Below are 15,705 nucleotides of genomic sequence, written 5' to 3' on the forward strand. Positions count from 1 at the left end.
TGACATATTTTCTCTATCCAGAATGAATTACTTCGATTTGGACATGCTTGGGTCACAATTACTCCATGCCCTATGTAGGATTGTGTCCTGATCAGATTGACTACTTATAACACTTCTGTTCAGGCTTCTTTTAGTCCAGTTGCATCAAGAATACGTTTGCATCCTGCTCTACATCACCAATCAAGAGTCTTAGGAGTGTTCAACCAGTTTGGTCTTAGGTCTATGACTTAGCAACGACAGTGGGCTCCATAATTTTGTTGATTTAATTTGAGTTTATGCATGCCACATGTACCATTTCTAAGTGCTTGAATACCAAGCATCATAAACTGCTTGGGCATCATACAACTTCCATCCTAAAGTAGCAAATTATTAATAGGAATAACTATAGGAAGTGATGAATAATGAGAGAATATCAATTATTCATTAGGTTGCTTCTAGACAATTTAAACCGTTAATCATGTCTAATGGCTATTATAACCGCAGGATCAGAGAGATTATTAACTCTTTTTCAATCCCATAGTAGTTAGGTGGATTACCAGACGTGTCGTCAATGTCTAACTTTGCGTATGAAGTTACCTAAGACCGTGTAGATACTATCAGATTTTTTGAGCTTATCCATCAGTGCCTTTCATGGAATTGGTTGGAATTCTTCAAAATTTAAAGCATCAAGCAATCCAATTCCCTTGACTTTTTTTAGAGATATATTGCTGTATTTTTTTTCTTTGTCGTTTATTTGCAGTAGGCCATTTAAATATATGAGAATTTTGAGGTATCCCATGAGCATGGTAGTAGTCAACAGAACAACAATTTGTGTTTAAAAGTTAGATAATTCAATCTCTAAAAGCATGCTTTCACATCTCCCTCATCCTTATCACCTGCACTTCAAATCAATGCCCATCTGATAGCATTAAGATTCTGCCAGATGAAAATTGTCCAAATCAAGACTATATATGTCTATACATTCTTCACATGCTAGAGCTTTCAAAAATCCAGAACCATTTAAGTAGCTTTGTGCTCTTGCAAATGAGGGCCCGCTTATCCCTATTACGAAACTCGACAACACAGTTGGTTGAAGTACACGTGTTATATGTGCCACACATGCAGATGTGCCATAAATACTACTATCCATCTTTAAGTGCAGAAACTTAACACATTTATCCTTCGAGTGCACATGTGCCTTACGTGCCAAAATTTTAATGCAGCACGTGAGCCGGATGTGTCAATAGGAAACACAACAAGCCCTAACATACCTTGTTGGGCATAGAAGCAATTCAAACAAAATTAAACTATGCAATAGAGAGAATTCAAGCAACTACAGAGAACTCACTAATTTTATGTGGAAAACCCTCGTGGGAAATAACCATGACACCAAGCTTTAAACAATCCACTATAATTAAAAAGTTACAAGAGATGAAATAACTTACAAATTTCAAAATCCTAGCTTTTTCCATTCAAAACTCTCTCTTTTTTAAGCCCTCGGGTATTACCCTAATCCCGTATTAACAAGGCTCTATATATAATCCCTGTACAAAATTAGAAACAAAAAACCAAACTTATGCAAAACTTGCATGCACTGTTGATCACATCAATAGGTCCATCATGTGGAGCCCACCTTTGATGTGGGTTGCCCATCATGTGGCTCCCACCTTCAATGTGGGTTGTCCATCATGCGGGGCTCAGCTTAGATGCAGGCCGTTCATCATTAGGGCAGACCTTTGATGTGGATCATCCATCACATGGGGCCACTTCGATATGGGCCATCATCATGTGGGGCCCACTAGATCATCCAATGGCCACAAAGAGCATGTTCCCTTAAATAATTTTCTTTGTTGTGTGAACAATGAAATGAAAAAGATGGAAATAGGTTACTTTTGGAAGTTGAAAAACTATAAAAAAATAAGTTAGTTTTTTCTAAAGAAATTTTTAGAACAGTTGATTTTCCAAAGAGATGCATTCAACTTTCATATTTACGAAAATTGTGCTTCCGAACGTATGACGATGGTGAAATGGCCCATATGCCCTTATTTTGAAACAATGAGATAGAAACCGGGAGAACTGTACTTAAAAAGAAACTAATAGCTCATGCATGTGCAGAAACGCTCACATATGTAAGAGATCTAATCCATCCATGAGGCTAGATTGACCTTGTACATGTGGTTACCCAAAAATAAAATCTGGTTCATTTAGCATGCAAGCCTCAATATTAGAACATATGTGGATGGGTTTAAAAAAATCTCATTCAAAGTATTTTAGGTTGTACATTTGTTTAACAAACTTTAGCCCACCTTGTAGGTAGATCAATCTAATTCTTGAGTTAGGGCATTGATATGATGCTATCATTTTGATTTATGGATTGGACCTCAGACCTATAGTGCCATGTTGGCATATATGTGACATGTACATAAGCTTTATTACACATGTATGTGAGCTTAAAAATGCTCCAAAATTAAATTTTTTAAAGAGAGTTTGTATAATACTTAGGCCATATGGCAAGTACTCATAAATTATTCAAGTGGAACATATTAATTCAAATAAATTTGACTAGATTTAACCCTCTGTAGACACTTCACAACCCTCACAGATTGGTTGAACAATGTAGCCCCTATCCATGGATGCTTGTTTATGGAAATTAAAATAACTTCGGGATATTTTTCATTAACCATCTCATAAATGTTCACAAATCTGCTATTTAGATTATAATGCAATAACACTAATAATTTTGAATTCATGATACATATATACTAGGTACATAATTTTAACGGTTTAATATCACTACTTATGTGCCATGTCTGTAATTTCGAAGTGACTGACATATCATCATCCATCGCGATTTTCCAAAGTATCGAAGTTTTTCTAATTTTGAATAAGGATTGCATGTGTTGGAATTGGATTCGATGGTGATCTCTTCAGTTAGGACGGTGTTACTTGATTCTTTATGGACCCACCATTATGCATGTGATTTATCCAAGCCATCCATCCATTTTTTCTGCGCATTTTAGAGAATCAGGCCAAAGATGAGGGAGATCCGAATCTCAGGTGGACCACGCCATATAAATAGTGGCAATTGAACTCCCAATATTGCAAAGTTTATAGGGCCCATTGTAACGTTTATTTTCCATCCAACTTGTTGATTAGATCATACAAATCTGGATGAAACGAAAACACAAATATCAGCTTGATCCCAAACTTTTGTGGCCCCGAGAAGTTTTTAACGGTGGGCATTCACTCACCACTATTTCCTATGGTGTGCACCAACTGAATTTGGATCTGCCTCATACATTCCATCGTGCTCTAAAATGGGTTGGAAAAATGGACAGACGACGTGAATAAAATACATGTATTATGGTGAGACCAATAGAGCCCAAACTAACACTACTAGAGGTAGGGGTGTACACGAATTGAGCTAGCTCGGCCAACTCGCTTGACTTGACTCAAAAAAGCTCGATTCATCTTAGTTCGAAGCTGAGTTCGCTTTGAGTCGAGCTGGTTTTTAGAGCTCGAAACTAAGTTCGAGCTGAGTTTGAGTTGGCTTGAGCTCGACTCGACTCGGTTCAATATGTAGATCGAACTCGGCTTGACTCGGCCAAGTAGTATAAAAAGAAAAAGAAAAAAAAACTCTAAAGTACTTTACCATTTCCCTTTTGTTTGAAAAAAAAAACTTGCCCGCCCGACCAGTGACCCTATCCCCCCCCCCCCCCCCCCCTCTCTTTGCTCGACCAGTGACCCTAGTGCCTAGCCTCTCTCTCTCTCTCTCTCTCTCTACTGGACCAGCGACCCTAGTGCCTAGCCTCTCTCTCTCTGCTGGACCAGCGACCCTAGTGTCTAGCCTCTCTCTCTCTCTCTCTCTCTCTCTCTCTCTCTCTCTCTCTACTCGACCAGTGACCCTAGTCCTTAGCCTCTCTCTCTCTCTCTCTCTCTCTCTCTCTCTCTCTCCTCGACCAGTGACCCTATGGCCCTTTGTCGTCACCCTACTTGGCTGCCCGTCCATCGCCCTGCACTGTCCGGTATCAGGTGGTCCCTGCCCGGCCATCTGCTCTGCTGCTCGCCTGCTTGCCCTCCTCCTGCCCTACCCGATTGTCTGTTGCTCGTCTGCTCACCCTCCTCCTGCCTTGCCCGGCTGTCTGCAGCCTGCTGCTCGCCCTCCTCCTGCTGCTACTTGCCAGTTTGACCGTCGCCTACTCTGCCCATTAGTAAGCACTCAAATTGAACCCCATTTTAATAACACTCCGCTCGAAAGCTCAAGCTCAAATTGGTCCAATCTGCTAACCGAGCCAGGTCGAGCTGGATATGATGGGTTGGTCACCGAGCCGAGTCGAACATGAGTTGGGTGTGTTTGCTAACCGAGCTGAGGCCATCTCGACGTAGTGCACACCCCTAACTAGAGGGATCACTACGAAATCTCAGTTCGCCAGTGGTGAAGGTTGATCTCTAGCAAAGCCTTTCTAGAAAGGGAGTGAATTAGGTGTTACCCCTACCATAGGTCCCACCTTGATGATGTGTTGTATATCAACTCCATATAAGGAACTCAGGTAGGCCATACCATCTAAAATAATGTGAAGATATGCTTAAAACATATAAAAGCACTTGGTGGGGCCCACCTAAAATTTGGATGCGTCTAAAACTTTGTCCAACCCCTCATCCAAGTGGGACACACATAATGGATGGGCTGGATTTGTGAACCACACCTCGGTGGGCCCAACAAATGATTATGAATGTTTTAATGGGAGGATAACCCCTCTCAACTTTTGTACATGGTGTGGCTCACAAAAGTCATGGATTGACTTGATTTTTATGCACAAGGCCCATCATGGAATGTTATATCTTATTGATGGGGTAGATGTTTGGCACGCATCACGGTGGGGCCCACACAACTTGACCTCATGGGAAGTTCTCATGAGCTTGACTGTATATATATATATATATATATATATATGTTATGAGTTCACACGTGCGAACTGGTGCACAAGTGAGCATTTTGCTATCTGAGTCATACTTACCCGTGCACCTATGCACATGCGCACCTTTGCACACTTGTCATGGGCGTATAATCTGAACGTTCCATGTGATGCGGAATTCCATGGAACCCTATGGAACAAAATTTTACCCTGATCTAAAATTTTGGTGGGTCATAACAAAGAGAAATGCAAATCAAGAGAGGAAACTGTTTTCATTTTTCATGGCTCACCAAAGTTTTGGATCAAAGTAAAAAATGGGGCCGGGAAGTTTCATGAGGTGCTTCTTCACGTGGACTGTTCAGATTTTAGAGTCAAATCACGTGTGATGGGTTCTAAAAAAAGTTCGCAAGAGTTCCGTGTAAACTAGTGCGCAGGTGAGCGTTTCGCTATATATATATATATATATATATATATATATATATAGAGAGAGAGAGAGAGAGAGAGAGAGAGAGAGAGAGAGAGAGAGAGAGAGAGAGAGAGAGAGAGAGAGAGTTTCATGAGGTGCTTTCACCAAAGTTTTGGTTCAAATAACTTCCAACCTAACACGTTTGCTTGAAATCCAACCCTTCAGGTACTTTTTTCCCACCATGAGAACCACCCTTGTGGAAAAATCAGTTCCAATGTGGGACACACCAGAAAATTTTTCCTAATCATTGATAAATGACAAAATACAAGTGTGGCTTATTGGAAAAGTGGATGTGTCTGATTTTTACCAAATATAATCTCAATAATTGAGACAACATATTCTACGGATTGGATGTGTGTACGGAAATGAAAGATCGACAATTATTTGCTGGGTGGACCGTAAATTATATATGACTGGTTGAACTTGAACCCTCCCCTATCTCTCTCTATAGAGAGAGAGAGAGAGAGAGAGAGAGAGAGAAAGGGAGAGACAGAGGTTCGATGATGTTGACCTCATGGAGTTCTATATATAGAGAGAGAGAGAGTAGGGCTCTATTGGCCCTACTGTGATGTGTGGCCTCTAAGTTATACTGTGCATTTGGTGGGTCGCCTCTAAGTTATGGAATGTACTAAAATTCAGTCATATTTGGAACTAAGGTGGGCCGTATAATTTGAAATATGTCTAAAGCATCTAAAAGCACTTCATGGGCCCACCTGATTTTGGAATAGTCTGAATTTGGTATGACTCATTCAAGTGCATGGGACATAAACAATGGGTGGGTTGGATATCTAAAGTACATCTCAGTGGACCCTGTTAACAATCAAGACGTTTTCAATGGATGGGATAATGGTGTGTCAGTTTCACTCAAACAAGGAATAAGTCTGTGGTAGAAAAGCTCTATGTATATACTACTGTATATGTATTTTATCCACGTCGTCCATCGATTTCGCCACCATATGAAACAATGGAGATTGAATGCCTACCAACAAAAATTTCATAGGGAGGCCACAAAATTTTATGATAAGACTAATTAATATTTGTGTTTTCCCTTCGTCCAAGTCCACGTGACTTTATATGATAAGATTGGATGGCAAATAAATATTGTGGGGGGCCATCAAAAAGTTTTCAATGAGAGGTGTTCAATTCCTAATGTTTACCATGATGTAATCCACTTGAGATTTGGAGCTGTCTCATTTTTGGACTCATGTTGTAAAATGAATTGGCAAAATGAATGGGCAACATGGATAAACTGAATACATCTTGCAGTACTAATCTTTTTCCGCCACTGACTTGGGGAAGTGGAAGGGCCGCTACCCAATCTGAGTTGTACGCTGATACAGCTGTCAAATTGCTGACCCACAAGTGGATAAAATATGACCGAAAAACAAAATACACTGATAAGACAACGTTAGCCATATGAACTTTTCCTTTTTATATGGGCCACTCAGTGTTCCATTTCTAGTAGAGTTGTACACGAGCAGCCTAAGCCCGGTAACTCACTCGACTCGGCTCGAAAAAGCTTGACTTGACTTGGATCAAAACGCTTTTCGAACCCAGTCGAGACATATTTTGGGCGCTTAGAACATTTCGAGTCGAGTCCGACCTGGACATAGCTCGACTCGACTCACCTTTCAATTAGTATATAAAGGATTTTAAAAAAACCATACCCAGTCACCCGAACCTACCCAGTACTCCTAAAGTAGCAACCCTACCTGTTCTCCCTCTCTTTCGCCCAAATTGCCCCATTTCTCCCTCCAAATCGCCCAAATCGGCCATCTGTCCGGCTACATTTCCTTCTTCTGGCGATTGTCCAACGACATTTCTTTCTTCCAGCGTCTGTCCGGACGAGCATTTCCTTCTTCCAGCGTCTGTCTGGACAAGCTCTGCCCGACGACATTCCCTCTTCTAGTCTCTGTCCGGACGAGCTCCACCCGGCGACATTCCCTCTTCTAGTCTCTGTCCGGACGAGCTTCTCTTTGAAAGTGAGTCCTATCCTCCACTCTCTCCATTTTTTTCGGCCGTCCGAGTAGTGGAACCCATCCGACCAGCGGCCAGTGACCGGGGGCAAAATCGGCTGAGTCGAGCATGAGCTGATGTTCCGAGCTCGAAGGTCGAGCCGAGACGAGCACGAGCTGAGACTCGAGCAGTCTGAGTGGAGCATGAGCTGGGCAAAGCTCGGCTCGACTCGACTCGTCTTGTATACACCTCTAATTTCTAGTCATCCATCTTATTATCATTTTGGACTTATCTAAATTAACAGGGATTGTTAGACACATTGGGCGAGACAAGACATGGGCTCTTGTTGAGGAACGGTATTACTGGCCACAATTGGTACGTGATGTCGGTAAAATGGTGCAACGATATCATGTTTGTCAAATATCTAATGGGCAATATTAGAATATGGGCCTCTACACTGGTTACCTATGCTTAGCGGCCCTTAAGAGGATTTATCTATAGACTTTGTGGTTGGTATCCCATGAATATAGCGAGGCATGGATTCAATGTTCGTGGTGGTAAATCGTTTCTTAAAGATGACCCACTTTATCCCGTGTAAGAAGACCTTCAATGCAACACACGTGATGAATCTATTCTTCATAGAATTCGTGTGGTTACATGGGGTTCCCAAAACTATTACTTTTGACTATGACACGAAGTTTATTAGCCACTTCTGAAAAACTTTATGAAATCAGTTCGATTAGCGACTTTAATTTAGTAGTGCCTACAACTCGCAAATCGATGGGCATACTCAAGTTGTGAATTGCACGTTGGAAAATCTCCTCCGATATATTTCTGGTGCCAAGTTGAAGCAATGAGTTTGACCTTATCTCAAGCGGAGTTTGCATTCAACAATATAGTGAACCGATCGACATGAAAGTTTTCGTTCTAGATGGTTTATGGTCGAGTGTCATGCCACACACTTGACTTGGTCCCTTTACCCAAGCTCCCTGGCATGAGCATTGCAATAGAACATATGGTGGACCGAAACATGAATATTTATGTAGACGTGCAAGCCAAGTTGTAAGTTTCGAACAACAAGTATAAGGAGCAAGCCGACAAGCATCGACGACAAAATGTATTCGAGGTGGGTGACAATGTTATGGTTCATTTACGTAATGAGATATTTCCGATCAGGATCTATAATAAATTGAAGGACAAGAAGATTGGACCGTTACCGATCCTTCAAAAGATCATTAACGACGCTTACCTTGTTGATCTTCCTAATGACATACAGATCTTCGTACATTCAATGTTATAGACTTGAACAAGTATTATGTATTTAAGTTGGACGAGAACTCGAGGTCAAGTTCTTTTAAAGTGGAGGGGATTGATGTAGAATGGGTCGCAAACACTTTCTTGGTAAAGATGGATCACTATTTGGGGTTTCCCAGGCCGGATTTGTGAGATTCCATCAAATTGACAGTCAAAAGTCCCATATATTTTCATTTTTACTATAAATAGTTAGTTTTAGTTGGAGTATAACTTCTGATCTTTTGAGTTGTAAAAGTCGTGCCCAACATAAAAATGGCTTAGAAAAGTTGAGAGAATAACATGGTTAGGCCAAATTGGACACTTATTATTTTTGGCTAAAAACCATGGAATATCTAGTAGGAATAGAGGTCATCTAAAAATAGTAAGTTTACTATTTATAGTCAGTTACATTTTCAAGGTATTTGAGTTGGAGTATGAGTCTAAAACTCCGTTCTAGGTTTGAGTTATAATTTTATTTTATATAATCATTATTCAAGTTATTTTGAATTTATTAGGAAATATTTATGCTTTTTATAAGTCTAGATAGCTCCATGGATTCGGATCCGTTATCCCTGACAAAGACAGTTATCGTCCCCGTCACATCCCTTTCTAGGCCAAGTGGAAGGGTTATTGCTTAATCAAGGGTTATTGCTTAATCAGGTGGGGTTAAAAACCAATGCTAACTTCAACGTGAGACATGTTTAGTTGTAACGTGATACAGGCTGTCAAATTGCAGACCTACCTGTAGATGTAACATGACTGAAAATTACACTGATAAGACAACGTTAGCCATCCGAATTTTCCCTTTTAATACGGGCCACTCACTGTTCCATTTCCAATCATCCATCTTATCATCATCTTGAACTTATCCAGTGATTGGCTACTCGCTATTCTACTCTTAACCGTTCATTTGATAGTCATTCATTGAATGGTTATGATTGCTTAATCAATGTAATTTCAAAGATATGATCCATCCACAGTAGGGCCCACAATCTGAATGCTCTGAATTGGACGTGCATTAGCCTCAACATGTGAGGCGGACAAGTCACCACCATTTTCAAAATGGTGGTAACATAACATAGGAGTGTAGCCTCTGTATATACAATGCAATCTTAGCTGTCCAGAATCTGAATTTCCCCTATTTTGTCTTCGTGCGGGTGTTTTGAGGGAAAACTAGCTAGTTTGGGCACGTTTTCGAGACACGAAAGAAAACACTATTAGATTCCCATCCATCGCATGGTGAGGTGTTTGGAAGGATTTATATCTCACCTAACTTCAAGCCAGCTAAATTCTCTGAGTGGTTCTTTGAATACCTCCCCTAATGACACTTTAATAGAGTTGGATTATTATTATTATTTTTACTTTTATTTATTTATTTATTTTTTTTTAATTTTTTTATGGCACGTTTGAATCATAAGTTACTTATGCCTCAAGTAGCTTATCTCGATTTTTACTTATTCAATTGAAATAATTAAGTAACTTTAAATAAAAAAAAGTTACTTAAAATTAATTATAAACTAAATTTACTTATCTCAAATAAGTTACTTATCTATTGCTGTCAGTAGAAAAAGCAATTTATTTGGTGGTATCCAAGTGGGCCCTTATTATTATTATTATTTTTTTTTTTCCAGGTATCCACAAGCTTTTGGTGTAATAAAATCAAGAGATTTTTACTGCAAAATTCCTTCCAACTAGGATTTTACCAAAATGTATCAAGTAATGCCTTTCATGATATTCTGCACTGTGCTTTTTAGGACAAATTACATGACTGGTCTCTATTTTTTCTTTATATAAAGAGGAGAATCAGGAATTGTGGAGCTCTAGTGGTATGTGTCTCACATCTAATTTATCCAAGATATGCACACCAACATAATTATTATACAAACAAAAGATGCCGTGGATTCAATCATGTAAGATGGGCCAACCATAAAAAAAAAAAAAAAACAATATACACCACTTAAGATATCCCAGTTCAAGTGAAGTCCATTTGATCAGCTTGATTTTATTTTATTTCCCTCATGGTGATATGCTGGTTGCATAAGTTGGATTGGTTGGATATTATACACATACCATGTGGGCTCCACAAGTCTCTGTTTTTGCTGCTTTTTAAAGAAAAATTAGGTAAGGACAAATTTATAATTTCATCCCTCAAAAAGCACCTCAATGTGATTTCTAATGGGCTAGAAATTATTTAGTAAAATATAGGTTCCTCATGACGTCTAGGGTTAAAATCTCTAAAATCAAATGCATAGAAAATTTGAAAAATGTCAGTGGAACAGGGAAAAATACTTGCCCCATGCAAGGCTGTCTCCTTTACTGGGTCATTGTACAATAAGCTTATTGTACCAGTACTGCCCGTAGGGTATCCAACCAGTACACGAGGGCCGGGCCGGTCTAACTATCATGTCAGCCACAGCGTGAAGTTGGAGGTTTTTATTTATTTATTATTTTCTTTGGTGGAGCCCCACCATGTTGTGTTTATGCTACCCAATTTATAATAAATTACATGAGCCCTACCATGAGGATGGGATGGATAGAAAATCAGACTTAAAAAATTATAGGTCTGCACCCCATAGATGACCATCCAAATCCCCCCAAATTTATGCAGTGGCCCATGTGACGATTGGACCGGCCTAATTTTTGGGTGACGGATTGATCCCATTGATAGATTGCATGCCATAAACACATCCAATGGGCTACACATGCAGTACCCGTAGATTTTGTAGATAAAGCTTGTCCTAAAAGGGCGGGCAGAGGAATTGGCCTCCTTGCATGTGAACATATGCAAATGAGTAGGTTTATCTATTGAATGGCGCATAACATTGTCCAGGAGTTCAAAATTAAAATAAATTTGATATCTATTTAGGTTGAGTTTGTTGTAACTTATTTTTAACCGTTCTTAAAATAGTTAATTAAAAATAGACACTTGTCATTGCATGCGAAATGTATAGCGTGTGAAAAATCTTTAGAGATATTTAGAGCATTTTTCACAGAATTACAGCTGGTGCTAATATGATTAAACATGTCATCTAATGACGGGGCTCGACCCAAAAACCCAGAGGTGAAAAGTAGTTGAGCAAAAATAATAGTTAGAAAAACATATGTTGAGAAGAGAATGAATGATCTGGAAAGCCAACGTGGAGACAAATCAACTGCTGTAACTGTTAAATAAATAAAGAAAGTCTGAGAGTCGCGAGAGAGATCTATAAATAGTAAGGGATTCAACAAAGTAAGTTGCGTCACACAAAACTAATGAAACCAATCAAGTTATCTTTCATTATTATAAGTTAGCTCTATCACATGAGTAGCAATAATTCGGTAGTAGTAATTTTTAGTCGTGATCCATTAGAGGTAATCTTTAACTGTAATTCAACTCATTTTTCATAAAGGCATCTTGCAATTGCTCCCTGTGACCAATCGTAAGTGTATGTGTGTGTGTGTACTGTTTTCGCTTATTAAAGGTATGAAGGCAATGTGCAACTCATATTTGGAGGAAGAACACAACATCCAATAATGGCCTGATCTTCTTATAACTATCTTATAAATTATTGAATACGTGAACGATCTTCTCGGTTCTTGGTCATATATGATCGCATTTGACGTATCTACATATCTTGGCACTTGGGGTCGAGTTATTCAGTTTGAATCGAGCCATACAATCGGTTCTAGCATGCTCGCATACATCACACATGACAAAAAATAAACCGAGTGCTAACAAGTCGACTCAAGGATTTGTCGAGTTTTCACTTGACTCAACTCAATTTATAATAATTAAATCAAAATATTTAAAATATTTAGAAAATGTAAAGTGATAATGATATGTTGCTTTTGCCTTTTGGTTTCCATTGCAAACCCAAGTATTCCTCAAATCAGTTTTTGATCTGCTCCTAGTCACAGGGTTTCAAAACTATGGCAAAAATAGTGGTAAGAAAGGAGAATTATTTGATACTCTAGTAGTACATGATACTTGCTACACAGACACTCAGACACTGTAGATGCATGTGACATACTCTAACCCAATTAAATTGGTTAAATTGTCACTGTCTCTGAGTGTCACAGTCGGAAAAAATCCGGTTGGTATTGGATACTTATCTGTTGAAACACGATAATAGATATTTTTAAATTTTAATTGTCCAATGAATATCCACTAATGCAACAGTAGAATAATGAAATGTGTAATTTCTGGTTCATTGATAAATGTAAACTAGGATTATAACATGGACAGTTTACCTTCCCAAGTTGGGCAATTTCTTAGTTCCTGTGTATCATCCATCACTCTTTGCCAGAGTATCAAAGGTTTTCTCGGTAAAAAATAAATAAAATAGCAGCGTAATTTTCTAAAGTCGGCATAGGTGCATCCATGATATCTTTTGGGATGAAATTCACCAGTAAGTATATTATCTAATGAAATTCTTTCTAAGGTGGTTAAAGTAGCACGTGATAGACGATGTAACATCTCAGCCGTACACTTGGTAAGATCTTACTTGAAGAGGGATTGTGTATCCAAATGGGTCCTAAAGATCAATTCGTTGGGCCCACCTCATCCCAATTCGTAGGCCCACTCCTGACATACAAGCCCATATGCCAATGTCACGTGGGCTACAATGTTAGAGCTTCAGGACTAAAAATCAGGCCATTTCACTACTTGGGTCACAGCTTAAAAATCAATTGGACGGCAATTAAAAAAAAAAATAAAAATTCAACCGTCAGCTTGCTTTGTACACTGTGGCCCTATGAGAAGCCAAAATGGCCAGATGTTTTGAGCACAAGATCAAAGCATTATCTCCAACCAGATGACAAGCAAAGATCTCACACACGCGTTTTATATGAGCAGGTGTGATTGCCTGTGGATGGACAGGTATCTGCACATGGGCGTGATTAATAGACCTCTAATTCATGATTTACTTCAATACATTCAAAAAAAAAAAAGTCACTATCTTTCCCAGGAAGATATGATAATCCCTTTCTCTACCTAGATTCACATCAATCTTCAAGTTTCCAAGAGAATCGCCTAGGACAACGACAGCGGCATCTAACTTGTCGCGCAGGCCTATCTTGCCTGCCACGACATATATAGTACCATGCAAAAGGTAGGGCACATGTTTAAGTACAAAAATAGCCAACTCAGTTCATCAAATTGAGAATCAACGGTCTACTCAATATACAAGTGTGGCCCATCTATAAATTGAATAAGCCATCATCATGATGGGTCCTATCATTTTCACGGTACAGATGTCCTACACAAGTGGCACGTTGGCAGGAAAAGATTAGACTGCATGAATGAGAGGTTAGTACGTATCATTTCTCAATCTCTGGAGTAATCTGAATTTTAGCATACCAAGCACACGAAATTACGTAAAAATAGAACTTTTTTTTTTTTCCTGGATCCTTTTTAATTAGGGGTTGGAATGTAGGACTAGATTAGTTGTGGACTTCATATACTATTATTTAAAAGAAATAAGGGATTTGAGATCAGATTAGGTATTCCGTCAACGTCAAATTGATGTTTTTGCTCGATCACATGAAAATCGCCTTATTATTGGTTAATGAAGGTCGGCAAATTGTCGGATTTTCTTCTATATTTTATTTGGTCTAATGTTGAATGGCCTAATAAAAACAAAGATAAGTATGAAATTAGCGGTCGTGATTCGAAGGGACCATCTTCAATGCAATTCACATTGTTTTTCTTAATCTTCTATCTCCAACATGAGCAAATCATCCACATTGTCTTGGCCCATGAATCTTGTACTTAAAAAGATCTTTCGACGACATCTAATTGTGATGTTGATGCATGAATTACTATATTCTAATCAAGCGTGAGTCGTGTGACTTGGTGAAAATGGATCAATCCAATGAAATGATGAATCAAATGGATACGAGGTGACTTATGATTTTAATATTTTTCATAGTAGATGTTGAAATTTTGGGCTTGACGTACGTCAGGAATTCGGGTCTGGTCAAGCTGGGAGTTGAAGGACCGCGCTCGATGCCTTGCGTGCGAGGACACTGGTTTGATCCTTGCTTGCTTATTGAGAAAAGCAAGAGAAAAACAAGCTCTGATGAATATCTGTTTATGTCACTAAGATTCGGGTGGCCCATCTCGCTGGGAGAAAATCTTGCGTGTCTTCTTCGATCACTTTGTGTTGCTTGCATGCGCTTCCTATGTCGCTATGCATGCCCACATGCATGCGTAATGTGGTGATGAGAATGGTTGAGTAGGGGAGTGTTTGGCTGTATGCCAAATATTCAGAATGGCAGAGCGTCCCAAAGTACTTTTAATGCATTAGATGTTTGGGTGTGGTTAAGGACTTGCCAACTACATTGGATGTGTGTTTTCCTGCATTTTCTGCTTGAAATTGTGTTTGGGATGGATGTAGATTGCCTCCCCTTAACCCCTGGCATGTCTCAATGAAAAGCACCGAGTGTGTACATCAGATGCAGGCGGGCTCCACAGTTGAAAAGATAACGTCTGTCATTTTAATGCATGAAAATTTTTACTTTTCAAAGAGTGACACATTTTCACTGGGCCATGTCAGGAGTTCTAGGCCTGGTTATAAGCAATTTGTGTCCATTTGAACATAGATGAGATTTCCATGTAGAGCAGGTCGCGGACACTTTCATGTCCAAGATCGACCAAAGAAGGCCCGATTGGAGGTGGAAGTCATTAATACCAACAAAACCTTAAAACAGGCATATATCATAGACTAGAATGAGTTGCTCGATGTACCATGGATGATTTTGGGGTAAGAGAAGCTACTTTAGCCATCCAACCTAGACATGCCGGGTTGCCCACGCCAAATTTGTGAGATTCCATCATATCCACGGTCGAAAATCCATTTTATTTCTGTTTTTACTATTTATAGTAAGTTTTAGTTTGATTATAACTCTTCATCCTTTAAGTTTTAGGAGTTGTGTCCAACATGAAAAGTTCTTAGAAAAATTAGGAGAAAAAGGTGGTTAAGTAAAATAAGACAATTATTATAAATAGTAAATTTATTATTTATAGTAAGTTACGAATTTTAGGAGTTCAAGTTGAAGTTTGATTCTGAAACTTCTTGCAAGGTTTGGTATCACCATTTAAAGGGTTGTAAATTC

Source organism: Magnolia sinica, chromosome 2 (assembly GCF_029962835.1).
Source record: "Magnolia sinica isolate HGM2019 chromosome 2, MsV1, whole genome shotgun sequence".
Classification (NCBI taxonomy): domain Eukaryota; kingdom Viridiplantae; phylum Streptophyta; class Magnoliopsida; order Magnoliales; family Magnoliaceae; genus Magnolia; species Magnolia sinica.